Source organism: Trichosurus vulpecula, chromosome 7, assembly GCF_011100635.1.
Source record: "Trichosurus vulpecula isolate mTriVul1 chromosome 7, mTriVul1.pri, whole genome shotgun sequence".
Lineage (NCBI taxonomy): Eukaryota > Metazoa > Chordata > Mammalia > Diprotodontia > Phalangeridae > Trichosurus > Trichosurus vulpecula.
Genome location: NC_050579.1, coordinates 268203086 through 268219646, shown reverse-complemented (window position 1 = coordinate 268219646; position 16561 = coordinate 268203086). Strand labels below are relative to the sequence as shown.

Below are 16561 nucleotides of genomic sequence, written 5' to 3'. Positions count from 1 at the left end.
TTTGAAAATATGATTTATATACTTGGTGGAAACCACCCTTCCAGTCCACACTGGGCCCTTGGTGCTTCATTCTAGTAGAGATGCCTTCTAAGTGTCCATCCTTCTACCCAGCGTTTGCCTCTCTCTGGTGATGTGCTTCAGAGAGGGCGAGGGAGGAAACAGATTCATGGGTTTGGGGATTTGGGGTGGTTTCTTTTCTTATGTTGTTGAAGAAATAAAAAGCAATCCTATTTATTTCTCATCAGTGTTCTCACTTCCCTTGTTTGTCCCACTAAGTAGAGTTTGTTCTGGTTCTTATTAAGTCACTTCTGAGGAAGTTCAGGAAGACAACTTGTAAAAAGTTTGAAACTGTCCATACGATGGCAGGAGAGAAGCACAGCATCGTTGGGCATGGAGTCAAGAGGTCAGTACTGGAGCCCTGGCTTCAGCATTTTACTTGCCATGTGGCCTTCAGTAAGTGTGGCTCACTCAACATCTCTGATCCTCATTTTCCTCCATAAAAATAGGGTAATAGCACCTGCCCTTGTCACTTCTCACAAGGTGGTTGTGGAGAATCAAATTCAGAAAAGTAAGTTCAAATATTGATTAAGTAGCTACTATGTGCTTAATGGGCAGCTAGGTGGTGCAGTGGATAGAGTACCAGGCCTGAAGTCAGGAAGACTCATTGTTATAATTTCAAATCCAGCCTCAGACACTTCCTAGCTGTGTGACCCTGGACAAGTCATTTAATCCTGTTTGTCTCGGTTCTTCTGTAAAATGAGCTGCAGAAGGAAATGGTAAACCACTCCAGTATCTTTGCTAAGAAAACCCCAAGGGAGGGTCGTGAAGAGTCAGATATGACTGAAAAAACTGAACAACTAAATATGTTTCATAGTAAACTGAGCTGAAATAAAATTATTCTTGCCTTCATGTAACTTATAATCTAGTAGAGGATGTGGGATATCCATAGAGTTTGTGCCTACTGCTACTCCAAGAATCTGGGCTTTGGGTTCAAAATTGTTCAGTCAATGTTCATGAGTTCACAGTTCCCCTAAATTTTCTCCTTCCCAGACCAATTGTTAGTGAAACACTTGACTTCACACACTGCTCAAAAATAACCCTTGAATACTCAGTTAGAAGTGATCTCATGGGTGACACAGATCACAGCCTTCCATTCTTGCCCAAACTGTGTAACTCTTCTATATGTCCTTGGCTGGAAAAGGCCAAGAGAGAGATCTGCCTGCCTGGGGGTGGGGGTATCAGTTAGATGACGCCAATGGAGCTCTCAGGCTATAACTTTCCAGACCACAGGGCTCTGCCCTGGCTGCTGCTCCCCTTTCTCTGTTGTTTCCCCCATCATAATATAAGTTGTGTGAGGACAGGAGTTATCTTTCTTTCTGTATTTGAATCCCCAGCACTTAGCAAATTCTATATATGCCTAGCTCTCATCGCTTGACAAACCCACCTTCCTTTTCATTCATACATTTCTCCTACTATATTCTTTATACCAGAGGTGTCAAACATAGAGCCACAGAGCCATGAGTACTGCAAATGAAAATGCGATTGGGAAATATTCACAAAATAAATTGCAATACAATACAACACAGATAATGTTAATTTGTGGTTTTCTTATGCATAGTTTACTGGCATCCTTTCTATTTGAGTTTGATATCACTACTTTATACCATTTTCCCATAACTCTTTGTTTGTACTAGGTTGCAGCCTGCTTCTACCTGCCATGTGCCCCCACCTTTGACCTTTGAGTGATTCTCTATCTCAATTCTTTGAAATCTCTAGTGTTCCACATGACTCATGCCATCCAACCTCTCCAAAAAACCAATTTTCTTAATATAGCAAGATTGCGATCTCAAGAAAGCATTAAAATCAAACAGCACAAAATACAGGGCCCCTAAATAGCATCCCAAGCCCTTATTCTCTCCTGTTCATAATTCCCTTGTAACTAGTATCATTAGCTAGGCATTAACTAGCCTTGCAATCTAGGCAAATTGCAGGGACAGAATTTAAGACTTGCCACTTCGGTGCTGTGACTTACCATCATAGTCATAGGTTTAGATCTTGAAGGGACCAATCTAATTCCTTATGGAGAGGAAAACTGTATTAGTTAAGATTCTGAGAAAGACCACAGCCTAGAGAGCAAGAGAGACACGCGGGTTTTTTCTTAGGACATTTGGGTTTGGGGTTTTAGTTTCCCTCCTTAATCCAATAACTGGGTGTGTTAAAGCTTCTGCCTCTAAAACAGGTATGTCAAATTCATGCCTCTCAGGCTACCTACAGCCAGAACCAAAGTAGAAATGTAATTAATGAAATGTTTAATAAAGTAAATAAAAATACAGCATAGATAATGTTACTTTGTGATTTTCTAAGTCAATTTATGGCCTGCAAGGGCCTGCTTCTACTTCAGTTTGACTCCATGGCTCTATCAGACCTAGATGACAGAAAAACTTTGGGGCTTTAAATGAACAGAGCTATTGCAAAACCTCCTATGAAGAGTATATAGTTTCTGTTGGGTATCACTAGTCTCAGGAAGACCAAGCAAGGAGGAAGACATAGTAGCCCTGCCCAGGACTCTAGCCAAGCCACAAACCAGAAGCAGAGAGCAGATCCACTCCAGCCAGTTCTTCCACAAACATTTCCACTGGAATCAGAAACCATATCCCAGAGGAACTTAGGTCCTGGGACCTCCCTCTCCTGATTGGTGACTAGCCTTCCAGAAATAGTATTTCAGTTCTGGCTTTGTATATATAGGCTTCCCCACACTCCTCCTCACTCCTGCTCTATAGCTCTGGCACCAGAAATCATGATCAAATAAATTCTGCCTTTGTCACTGCACGGGATGTGTAGAACCACCATCCCTGTAACTTTCCCCCTGGCTTCTACTCCCCTTTGTCTGTTGTCTCCCCTGTCATAGTGTAAGTTGTATGAGGACAGTTATCTTTCTTTCTGTATTTGAATCCCCAGCACTTAGCAAATGTTGTTCAGTCATCCAGTCATGTCCAAGTCTTAGTGACCCCATATTGGGTTTTCTTGCAAAGATGCTAGAATGCTTTGCCATTTCCTTCTCCAGTGGATTTAAGGCAAAAAGAGGTTAAGTGGATTGCCCAGGGTCACACAGCTAGTGAGTGTCTGAGTTGAACTCGGGGTTTCCTGACTCCAGGCTCAGCACTCTAGCCAGTGAGCCACCTAGCTGCCTTAGTAAATAGTAAATACTTAAACAATTGTCTTTAATTCAATGACATACTCAACAGAGTTGCACCTTCTACAATGCTGGGACACGCAATACAACAATCCAACCAGCAATACTGGGCCACAACCAGTGCCCAACAGAAACTATGTCGCCAGAAAAGATTACCCAGCAGGCAGAAAAAAATGCCACCATAAGAGGAGGGAGGAAGTCCAGTGGAAACAACACAATGGCATCTATAAAAGACCTTGGCAACCGCATGGCAGTGGAGGGAAGGTGCCCCTCCATGTGTACCCTGGCCACACGTGTTCTTTTAATGCTCCTGCACACATATTCATTAGATGTGTCCACTCTTCTCGTTGACGTGTGTGTATTTGTGGGAGAGTGTGTCCCAGGCCATGTGGGGACATTGCTATCTGCCTATCATTCATTTACTATTTATTAAATTTCTTTCATTTAAATTGTGTCCTCTGGCTCACTAGCAAAGGCAAATATATAAATCAGGGCTCATGAGCTATCATTTTTAGTGGCTACAGACCTACAGAATATCTTGAACCTGGAGTAGCCGTGGCTTAGCGGTATAACCTCCATGGAAGTTGGGAGTCATGCCCTGCGTTGCTATAGGCAAGTACAATGTGAATTTCCTGTCTCTACTCCACTCTGAAATCTCCCAGAGGGTTCCATCTAAGAATGTTCCAGGGTTCAGGAGGTGTTTGCCATAATGAATAACTGATTTCTCCCTCCATGTCCTTCCTCTTCTCCCTCCCTCCCTCTCTTCCTTCCTTCCTTCTTCCCTCTCTTCCTTCCTTCCTTCTATCCTTTTTTCTTTCTATCCTTTCTTCTTTAACTATCTAACTCTAAATTTCCCTGCACAAGAAAAGCATCCTTGTAGCTGAAGATCACTTAAGTAATTGCAGTCCCCATCCATTAACCACGAGATCAGAGTCAGCCTTACTCTGCCCTCCCCCACCTACTTCTTCCACCTTAACCTCAGATAAGTTCATTCTGTTGTGTGCCTTTGGAACTTGCAAAAATTCATAAAACTCCCTCAGCCAAGAATCAGAAGAATTCAGATCAGGCAGCAAGGGTGAACATTGAAAAGTGTGACTTAGCAGTCATGTTATAAATGATAAGTACTTTGAGAAAACAAATAGGGGTTAAGTGATTTGCCCAGGATCACACAGCTAGTAAGTCCAGATTCGAACTCATGAAGAATTTTCTTGATTCTGAGTCCAGTGAGACACTAGCTGCCACTGAACCCAGATGGCTCCAGAGGAGAAAGTGAGGCTGGTGACTTTGCACAGCCCTCCCTAACCTAAGGTCCTGTTGAAGAACGAGAATAGTAGTAGTGAGGACTCTGTAAGTAGTAGTAGTGATGGGGTTATGGGACCTGAACCCCTAAAAGGAAAAGACCATGTCTTTGAATGCAATCTAGCCCCTGAACTTTCCCACACATTTCAGCAACCCAGTCCCCAGTATTTTTGCCTGAGGCATTTGGCCCCTCCCAGTCTGCCTAGATACTCAATAATTCCTTTAACTGCCCTTTAACTGTGGCTCTCCAGTCCCTTACCTCCTTTATGGTCTGCACCAGGGTAGGTACCCCTCCTCTCAACAGAATTTAAAAAGGGGGGAGGTCTGACTGCCCCTTCAGGATTTACCTCTGCACAAGTTGGGCAAGTCTGACAGACTTGCCAGATGGTTTCTCCTAGCTTATTGCCAGTAAAAACAGGCTTTATCAGAGACTGGAGGGTGTTCTTCCCCAGGTATGTGATCTGCTGTAAACCAAAAAGAAGCTTCTACTGGCTTTCCTTTGGGATAAGAAGTTGGCCTGAAGGTGTCTGAAACCACCCAGAGGGGGATAGAGAGTATTGCTTAGCAAGACAGACCCAGATGGCTCCAGAGGAGAAAGTGAGGCTGGTGACTTTGTACAGCCCTCCCTCACTTAAATCCAATTCACTTGTATGTCATGGCATCACCTCCCTAATGTTACAGTCCTCTTTAAGAACGAAAGACAAGTTCCTTGAGATTGTGAGAGATTGGAAAAAATTAAGTTTCCATAGAATAATTAATGAAATGTCAGCTTGAACAAAGAAGAGAATAAAAATTAACTAGGGCAAGTGGCCCAACCAATTGGAATAAAGCTAATGGTTTTGTAAAAACCACAAACCCAAGATGTTAGGAAAACTGGCTTAAACCAGCCAGATAACAGTCAGGATTGAACAAAGAACTGGTTCAAGTCGTTATTATGCATGCTTAATAGGCTAACTGAATATTACCTTACACACCCAGAGGGAGGAGTTTTCTGCCATTTTTGAACATGGGACGTATGTGGAGGGGGGGAACATACCAAGGAGTTGCATGTGAGGAGAGTATAGGGAAGATTACAACCTGGAAGGGAGCGGACCAATCCATTCTCTGAAGGGAGGTACTGAACTGATGCTGCATCAATCTGCATCAGTCTAACAGAACAAAGCTAGTCTCACTTCTGTATTCCCTGCTTCCTCTTCCCAAAGAACCAGGAAGGTAAGCCCAACTCCCTGGAATTCCTCAATAATAATACATTGCCCTTGATACCTAAATCTCTGTGCCAAGAGTGTTTCTAACAAGATTGTGCCTGGTCTTATTTTTATATTCTGTAATGCTTGCACAGTGAATTAAGAATGAGGTGCAGCTAGGTGGTGCAGTGAGTAGAGCTCTGGCTTTGGAGTCAGGAGGACCTGAGTTCAAATCTAGCCTCAGACACTTGACACACTTACTAGCTGTGTGACCTTGGGCAAGTCACTTAACTCCAAATGCCCTGCCTTCTACCCTCCAAAAAAAAAAAAAGAATGAAATGTGGTTAGTCAATATTTGTTTAATTGAGTTATGTCATGACAAAGTCAAGTAATCTGCAGGCACTTTTTATAACGTCCTACCCAAATGGGAGTTGCCATTTGGGTAGGACATTCTCATCTCCTGATATCTTGAATGTTTACATTTTCTAGGCATCTAGATTTTCAGTTAAATTAATTTTATATATGTCATAAGGAGTTAATTTCTTATAATGTTGCAGGACATGGAAGATGGGAGATATGATGAAGAACTAAATGGTAAGAACAGGCTGTAACTAGGACAAGAGACAGATTTGGAGGATCAGAGAGTTGCATCAGCCATAGTGGTCAATTAGCATTCATTGACTTCCTATGAGTTCATGGCCTGGGACCAGGTGTTGTGACAACGTAACCGAATGTTCCCACTTGGAAAAGGTGACCTTCATTGAACAGGACACATAAAATGATATGAGAGGATAGTCATTAATCTCAAGCTACATTTGGGCTTACCTGTCAATCATTAGATCTACCCTCATCTGAAGGGAAACTCTTCCTGCTAGGTCCCATAATTCTTGCAATTACTTAAACCTCAAAGTCACATGATAAAACAGAAGATTTCATTAGATTAGTGACGATGCATGGCAATGTCTAACTCATCCATGAGAGTTAAATAAATTTTCTAAGTAGATGTCTGTTCACATTTAAGCACAAAATTTCATCTCTAAATCAAAAGTTCTCCTTTCATTGAAGTCCTAGCCTAATTCTGTCTTAGGCCACAACAAACAAGGACAGACAGAGGTTTAAGACTTGCAACATGTAATAGCTGTGACAACTTATCTCAAAACACGGTTTTTGATGAAGCTCGCCTTATAGATAGCTGAACAAGATGTCAGCAACCAGAGCTGCTGCTGCCCTCACAGATGCTAGAAGATTAGAATATCTCACAGATGTCTCTTCCTCCATTACAGCTATTCCATAAGGCAGTCAATTTACTTTGGGTTGATAATGATATTCTCTCATCCATTGCATTATCCCAACTGCCCCTTACTCCATTTGGACAGTGTCTATGCTCTGGGCTATACAGCCCACATATAGACACTCCCCTTCTAAATGGGGATAAATAAGGAATAGAAGACAAGGCTACTGGGCCATTGACTTTTGGGATAGAGAACACACAAACTAAACAGTTAGAGAATATTTGATAAACTATATTTTGGTGTGTGACCCTAAGCAAATATCTTAACCCTGTTTGCCTCAGTTTCCTCATCTGCAAAATGAGCTGGAGAAGGAAATCACAAACCAAGCCAATATTTTTGCCAAGAAAACCCCAGCTGGGAACACAAAGAGTCAGACATGACTAAAATGACTCAACAATAATAACTAATTTAGGGAATTGAGCTCATACATCGGCCAGTTGAGAAGCTTCCTGACTTTAATGGGGTGTCTGTGTATGTGTGTGTACATATATATATATATACTCAGCCCAGCTTACATAAAAATTACATAGTTAGGTAATTTAACTTACTACTAGTGCAGATCCTCTGCCCATCCACTACCAGGACAAAAGTTAAATGCAAACATAGGAATGGGGACGGGAATAGCATTGTTATAGTATTTGCCGTGTGCCAGGAACTGTACTAGGAACTTTTTACAAATATTGCTTCATTCTATCTTCACAAAAACCTTCCTAGATAAGTGCAATTTTATCCCCATTTTGCAATGAAGGGCATTGAGGTTAATGACTCTCCCAGGCCCACATTGCCAGTCACAGTCTAAAGCTAGAATTGAACTCAGGTCTCTCTATCTCAAGGCCCAGGGCTCTATCTGCAACACCATCAGCTGCCTCTAAGACAGTGTTCCCTTCGTTTCAAAAATCAGAAGAATTCAATCCTGATAGATCATGCTCCCTCCAAGTTCCCAAAGACCCCTTTTCTTAAAATTAGCCAATAGTGATGGGGGTGTGGGAGAGCAGAGGCCTGAGGCAGTATGGAGCAGCAGAACTTGTGGGTGGAGGACAGAGAGGAAATCTCCTGTTTCACAGAAAGACTCTTGTTTCCAGCAACACTGATGAACAATGCCCCCCAGACAACAGCTTCCTCTTCTTTGAGCCTTCTCTTCTCTCTCTGCTCTCACCCACCTTGGATCCTCTGTTCACTAACATGCCTTTCCTTGCCATAACATCTCTGCTCCATAACATCTCATTCTCCCCTGCTGGCCCTTCTGTCTACAGGGTTCCTGTTCTTTCCACTATACTTTTCCCTTTTCTGAATCTCTCCACACCTTTTTTCCCTTTGTCCCATGGTCAATAGTCAACTAGCATTTATTAAAGGCCTCCTATATGCTAGGCTCTATAGATACAAAGAAAGGCAAAAACACAATCAATCCTGGCTCTTAGGGAACTCACCATCTCATAGGGGAGACAACACCCAAACAAGTATGAGCAAGCCAGATATACACAGGATAAACTGGAGGTGGAATCAGGGGAAAGCACTAAGATTAAGGAGCATTGGAAAAGATTTCTTGCAGAAGTTGATACTTGATCCATATATGGGGTCAGGCATCATTTGCTTAATCACAAGCCTTTGATAATGAGGGTGGCAGCAACAGGGTTGCCCACCACGCCCACAGTCAGTCCTAGAATACAGATGAGTGTCTCCACTGTCTCAGAAGGTGGTGTTAGCATCTCAGGCTCTATGGAAATGAAGGAAAGTGTGAGGTCAGAGAGCACAGAAAAAAATAGGAGGATTTTATTTTTGGCACATTGGATCTAGAAACAAAAGTCATTTGTGGGGGGGGGGGGGGGTAGTGGAGCAATAGGAGACCTGGGTTTTAGGAAGAGTTTGGTGCTTAGGGAGATGGAAGAAAGTAGTCACTGAGAAGGGTAGGAGGACAGAGGCCCCAAATGTACTGACTCATATCCCAGTGCTTGAAAAGTGGCTTTTCCAGGCCCCAGTGTTCAACTACACAGTCATAGACATCATCAGCTGAGGGCAGGAAAGCGAGCTAATTGAACTTGTGGAAAGAATAGTCATCCTGATGCAGGAAGGTGGTCTCAGACACCCCTGTGGTGACTGGCTTGCCATTGCACAGCCACGTGACATTGACCACTGGGGGTGAGAACTTATCAGTGTGGCAGATGAGGATTCTGGGTTCTTCTAGCTCCACGGGCTCCTTGGGAAACACTGTCACCTCTGGAGTCACTGAAGGAGCACATAGCCTTGGTGAATGGCCCTATCGTGAGTATAGTCCCACAGCTGAATCCCAGAAGCCCAGTTTTGCCTTTTCCATGAAAGAGGATTCAGGAAAAACACCTTCCTTGAGCACTGGAACTTTTCCCCTTAAATTCCTAAATCAAATCTGCGAAGCTTCATTCTACAGCAAGTCTTAAATGCAACCATCTTTTAAATTTTCCTGAGTTCCAAGAATTTAATAACAACAATAATATAATAGCTAACGTTTACACGGCGCTCACTATGTGGCAGGCACAGTACTAGGCGTTTTATAATCATTGTCTGAGTTGATCATCACCGTCATCCAAGGAGATGGGTGGTGACATTATTATCCTTATTTTATAAATGAGGAAACTGAGGCAAGTGGAGTTTAAGTGACTTGCCCAGGGTCACACAGCTAGTACGCATCTGAGGTCAGATTTGAACTGAGGTCTTCCTGACTCCAAGCCTGGTGCTGTATCCACTGTGCCACCTGGTTGCTAATTTGGACCCAAAATCTCCTTTCCTCTGAGGCCTTTGGCTCTGAAATGAGAGCTAACAAGTCCCGCTCGCTCCATGAATGACCTGGGCAGATGCCCCTGGTGGCAGGAACAAGGTTCCTAAGTAAAAAACGTCACTGAAGACAGAGCTGTGTCTCTGAGGCTTCAAGTTGGCAGAACCAACCTGGAATGTGTAGGAATGCATAGGAGAGACTGAATATTTTTATCCCCTGTACCCCTATCCCCAATCAGGGATTCTAGGAAAAAGGCATTGATTATTAGAAAGAGAAGCTTCTTCTGAGAGTCCAGAATTCTCACGAGTTGGGGAAAGTCTCAGTATATTACAGAGCCTGAACCCTTAGTAGCCTCCTCCCCACCAATACCACACTGGCTACACCCAGGGAAGAGAGCAGAGTGGGAGAGGTGTACACCAATGGTGGCCTGGGTGTGGTTGTTTTGCCTGATAAGTTGGTTCAAGTTAGCCATGTCCACAGCAATGTTGCCTAGCCCAATCTGTGCATGGAAACTGAAGATGTGGCCAAACTCAGGAAGCCACCAGACTGTTTCCTTCCTGTCAAAGTCCACATGGAACTGCTCATCCTCATCAAATTCATGCAGGTACTGCCAGAAGGTTTGTGGGTCTGAACAAATGTCATGGAGCTGATTACAGGGTCTGCAGCAGGACAGCGAGAGGCCATAGAGGCTCTCGCCATTAAAGGTGGGGGGGAGGAAAGAGGAAGTGATAGGGAATTGGATGAAGAAACAGAAAAAAGTTACTTTGGAAAAATGAAAAGACTGACAATATAAGGCAAGACAGGACAAAGAATGGAACTGGGAAGATAGAGAAGCTGAGGAGTAGAGAATGGTTATATCAGTTCTCCCTGGGGGAGAGTGAAGGCAGAAGAGGTCACGTTGTGCAAAGGAATTTCCCCTAAACAACTCTGATGGAAATGGTGAAGTGAGAAGCAGCTGAATGCACTGAATTCCACCATGGGTTTTAGGAGCATCCAATAATGGGGCAAATAGTATATCTGGGTTCAGACAATCCTTTGTGGAGTTGGGATATGAAGCTTGTAGTGAGGAAGAATGGAGTGAGAGCTGAGGTGACACCGGGAAGGCTGACCTGGCACCTAGGTGTCCTTGACCTCATTTTGGTGGATGCAGGTTTTCATAGGTATGAGTGTGGCTGTGGCTCATGTTGCTCCTAAGACCCCTATGCAGGATAATCCCCACCTGGAAGGGTAAACCATGGTGGAAGTCATGCTCAAATCTAGCCTAGAATAGCATTCCTGAATTAAACCAATGGAACTTATTGCAGAGTGCTTGTTCCTAGAGACTTGTGCATGGAGGCTGGCTTCAGGTACACATGATACCAAAGGGCCTAGGGTTTCATGGATTAAACATTATGGATTTCTTGATATGGTTTCAATTTCAAATATTTAAGTCCATTCACAAAGTGTGGGAGAATCTTTTGACAGAGCATATATTTTGATTGTGGGGCAGAGGTAGGTGAGGAATTTGGTCATCAGACTTGGTCATAACTCTAGGAAGAGACACATATGCCAAAAATCTATAAACCATAGCCTAAAGAGTGGCCAGAAAGGAAGGGCCCAGAAGTACAGTCTCTTGAAGTTTGTAAAAGGGATGGAGACCCCAAATCCAAGAAGGAGTCTGAGATCTGCAGGGCCTCCCAGGCCTTGATGTGAACCATTCTGGACACTCTCTTCCAGTCCGAACTCCCTGGGGGCTTCTAGCACAGAACCAGTGACTGGTCACACAAACTCCATATCTTCTATATGAGACACCCAGGGTCAGTGGGCAAAGAGAATGAGTTCACTTTAGCACCAACTCCTTGTCCCTCCCTTAAGTCCCAGTCCCCAAAATAAGAAGCCAGAGAATTCTGCACACCATCCTTGTAACCTCCACTGTGTCATAAAGCATAGGGGTCATAGATTTAAAGATGGAACAGATTTCATAAGGAATCAATCCAACATCTTCATTTAATAGGTGAGAGAATATGAGGCCCATTGAGGTTTAACGACTCATTCAAAGTCACCCAAGTAGTAAGCACCAGAGGAGGCGTCTGACTCTAGAACCTGGGTTCTTTCCACTGTACCATAGTGCATCTAGTCTCCTAATAAAACTCAGTCCTAGGAGTCAAACAGCTATTTGAAAACTTACTAATAAAATATTTCTAATGGAGCAGGTGCCTTCTCCCTTCACTCCCTCCACATGACATGGAGCATTATATTGAAAATTTTTCCAGCTCCACCCCTACACTTCTGAGGAGGCATGTTAGCCCCACATTAGGAACTCCAGAATTTACCTGATGATAGAAAGACTCACCATTAGTGACCCAGGTTCTTTGTTTGATCAGCAAGGTAGCCAGGCTGAGAATCCCCAATATTGAGTGTAGGCCGGAGGTCATTCTTCTTTCAGAGACACAAAAGCTGGAATCTCCACAAACAATATGAGACACCTGAGACAGAAAGGCACAGTTCCAGACTGACTATGGATAACATCCCAGAAGGAAGAAATCTTCACTGAGTAAGACTTGGCCAATCAAGACAGAACCTTTGATCGATGTTGCTGTTGTCTGGTAAAGAGTCTAAGAAAAGAGGGAAGAACACAGTGAAGAAGGAAAGTAAGGTATTGGAGTTTCAAGTGTATACATAATTGAAATTAAATAATATATGTCTGGTCAAAGTTCAATAGGCCTCTACATTTAAAAGCTATTAATTGGTAGCTTTTGAAAACTTAGAAAATTTTCAAAGCTTTACAAAACAAAATAGTCTATATTAGCGAATACTAGTACCTACTTGTAGTTTCAGAAGATATTTTTAATGTATATTAAACAAGATAGAATTTAGTTTATTCTCATAAAAAATTATCTTTTACATTTTTGTGATCTGTAATGCCTATAAGTCCTTAAAGATGTAAGAACCCATTATGATTTAACATCATAAAATTTGTCATTCTGTTCTTAAATTATAAATTTCTAGAACTTCCCATGAGGATTTTCATAAGAATATGTAACATCTAGTCCTGTGTCAAACCAGGACACTCAGCTGACAAAGAGTGATCTCCACTGGGTTAATTGTCCTCCAAACAGTTGCTATTATTTTACTATTTTAATATTACTATTTAATATTTACTATTAAAGTGTTTCTAATGAAGCAAGTGCCATCTTCCTCCACTCCCCACAACCACCATTGCACCATGCTCAATTGCCATTTCTGGTGAAGCTTGGAAGGAAGGCCAGATATTGATCAGGACAACTGGAGATGGCCCAGGATGCAGTGGGAGACCTTGGCCCTTTTCAAGTTCTTACTTTGAGTGAGGCAACACCCATTAAGTGAATAGGCCTCTGTAAGAAGTGAGTCAAGGGATGGCCTCTTCAATCAAAATAAAAATCCAACTAGGAGTGAAGACCCTCTGGGTTGCTAGCCAAAAGAGAAACAGGTACTGTTTACATTCATTCTGAGCCATGAGGGCCTAAAAATAACCATTAAGTGGTGCTTGGGCAGGGACCTATTGTTGTCCAATCCATGAGATCCAGACTGAATTGGGTTTAAGGCTAGGTCTTTGAGAAAGAAATCTAACCAATGAACCCCAAGTTAAATAGGTATCTTTGGGCCATCAAAATTTACCTTCCTTTGAGGAGAGGAGAGAAGGAAAGGAAAGAGGAGGGGAGGGGAGAAAAGGGGAGAGGAGGATAGGATGAGCTGAGTTGCCGAACTGGAATTCACTAGCTCCATCCCTATTCAGGCAGCTCAGATTACTCAAAGGTTGTGGTTTGTCCTTCATTCTCGAAGAGGACCATGACATCATGGAGATGATGACATGACTTGCAGTTGACTTTTATTTGAGCAAGGGAGGACTGTGCAAAGGTATCAGCCTCACTTTGTCCTCCAGAGCCATCTAGGTCCAGTGGCCAGATATCAATCAGAACAACTAGGGCAGAACCAAGATGGTGGCTGGAAAGCAGGGACTTGCTTGAGCTCTCCCCCAAATAACTCCAAATACCTGCAAAAAATGGCTCTAAACAAATTCTAGAGCTCCAGAACCCATGAAATAGCAGAGGGAAACAGGTCTCCAGCTCAGGAGAGCCTGAATGGCCACTGGGAAGGGTCTATCACATGGTGCTGGGACCAGAGCACAGCCCAGCATGGGCCGCTCCAGGACAGACCAGACCAGGAGTCAGCCAGCTGGAACAGGCCTTAGGGCCATGAATCATTGAGCTGTGGCAGTTACCAGACTTCTCAACCCACAAACACCAAAGAGCAAGTTAGCGGGAAACTGTGGGATCGAGTTGAGACCGGTCAGGCCATCAGCCCCGGGGGTGGTGGAGGTGGTGCAGTGATGGCAGTGGCAGCAGCAGAAAGCTCCTGAGGCTGCTTCCAGAGCTCCAGCATCAGCTGCTTCCTGAGTCCTTGGCTCACACAGTGGGAGGAAACTAGCAGTGGATCAGAGTGGGAGTGAAAGGTGCACTTTGTGGGAACAGAGGCAGGTTCTTTTGCTGTACCCTGCTTGGATCTGGATTGCAGTCCTGGTTGGTGGTTCTTGGGGGAGGAGGAGTGCTGCTGTGACAGAGCCTGTAGTGATGGTGGAGTAGAAGTAGCTCTGAAAACAGCAGTGCATGGACCCTAAAGCTTGGGACAAAGCACTCTCTACTCTACAAGCAGTCATACTCTGACAAAAAGCTCAAGGGTCAAGTAGTTGACTGGGAAAATGAAGAGGAAGTGAAAACAAACTCAGACTCAAACTCTAGATTCCGTTTTTGGTGACAAAGAAGAGTAAAACGTACAGCCAGAAGAAGTCAACAAAGTCAAAGAGCCTACAGCAAAAGGCTCCAAGAAAAATATGAATTGGGTTCAGGCCATGGAAGAGCTCAAAAAGGATTTGGAAAAACAAGTAAGAGAAGTAGAGGAAAAATTGGGAAGAGAAATGAGAATGATGCAAGAAAACCATGAAAAGCAAGTAACAACTTGCTAAAGAAGACCCCAAAAATACTGAAGAAAATAACGCCTTAAAAATAGACTAACCCAAATGTCAAAAAAGCTCCAAAAAGCCAATGAGGAGAAGAATGCCTTGAAAGGCAGAATTAGCCAAATGGAAAAGGAGGTCCCAAGACCACTGAAGAAAATATCACCTTAAAAATTAGATTGGAGCAAGTGGAAGCTAGTGACTTTATGAGAAATTAAGATATTATAAAACAGAACCAAAGGAATGAAAAAATGGAAGACAAAGTCAAATATCTCATTGGAAAAACCACTCACCTGGAAAATAGATCCAGGAGAGATAATTTAAAAATTATTGGACTACCTGAAAGCCATGATCAAAAAAAGAGCCCAGACATCATTTTTCAAGAAATTATCAAGGAAAACTGCCCTGATATTCTAGAGCCAGAGAGTAAAATAGAAATTGAAAGAATTCACTAATCGCCTCCTGAAAAAGATCCCAAAAAGAAAACTCCTAGGAATATTGTCACCAAATTCCAGAGCTCCCAGATCAAGTAGAAAATACTGCAAGCAGCCAGAAAGAAACAATTTGAATGCTGTGGAAACACAATAAGGATAACACAAGATCTAGCAGCTTCTACATTAAGGGATCAAAGGGCTTGGAATATGATATTCCAGTGGTCAAAGGATCTAGGATTAAAACCAAGAATCACCTACCCAGCAAAACTGAGTTTCATGTTCCAAGGCAAAATATGAATTTTCAACAAAATAGAGGACTTTCAAGCTTTCTCAGTGAAAAGACCAGAGATCAATAGAAAATCTGACTTTCAAATACAAGAATCAAGAGAAGCATGAAAAGGTAAACAAGAAAGAGAATTCATAAGGGACTTACGAAAGTTGAACTGTTTTGTTTACATTCCTACATGGAAAAATGGTATGTGTAATTCATGAGACCTTTCTCAGTATTAGGATAGTTGAAGGGAATATACATATACATAGACAGAGGGCACAGGGTGAGTTGAATATGAAGGGATGATAACTAAAAAAATAAAATCAAATTAAGGGGTGAGAGGAATATATTGAGAGAGGGAGAGAGGGAGAAAGGGGGAGATAGAATGGGGTAAATTATCTCACATAAAAGTGGCAAGAAAAAGCAGTTCTGTAGGAAGGGAAGAAGAGGCAGGTGAGGGGGAATGAGTGAATCTTGCTCTCATAGGATTCAACTCGAGGAGGCAATAATACACACACTCAAATGGGTATCTTACTCCACAGGAAAGTAAGGGGAAGGGGATAAAAAGGGGGGATGGTAGAAGGGAGGGCAGATGGGAGGAGGAAGTAATCAAAAGCAAACATTTTTTGAAATTGGACAGGGTCAAGGGAGAATACTGAATAAAGGGGGACAGGATACGATGGAAGGAAATATAGTTAGCCTTTCACAACATAAGCATTGCGGGTGTGTTCTACATAATGATACAGGTGTGATCTATGTTGAATTGCTTGCCTTCCTAGGGAGGGTGGGTGGGAAGGGAAGAGGGGAGAGAATTTGGAACTCGAAGTTTTAAAAGCAGACGCTCAAAAAAAAAGTTGTTTTTGCATGCAGCTGGGAAACAAGATATATAGGGAATGGGGCATAGAAATCTTTCCTGCCCTATAAGAAAGTATGGGGAAAAGGGATGGGGGGGGGGGCGGAGCGTGGTGACAGAAGGGAGGGCTGACTGGGGAATGAGGCAATCAGAATATATGCCATCTTGGTGTGGGGGGTGGGTAGAAATGGGGAGAAAATTTGTAACTCAAAATCTTGTGGAAATCAATGTTGAAAACTAAAATATTAAATAAAAATGAAAAGAATGCTTTTTAAAACATCCGAACAACTAGAGATGGCCCAGGATGCAATTGGAGA

At 42.8% G+C, this 16561-nt stretch overlaps 1 pseudogene; it reads right to left on the bottom strand.

The window, feature by feature from the left end:
- Window positions 1-8563: 8563 nt before the first annotated feature.
- LOC118857994 lies at window positions 8564-12146 on the bottom strand (annotated as a pseudogene).
- Between the last annotated feature and the right edge of the window lie 4415 nt (window positions 12147-16561).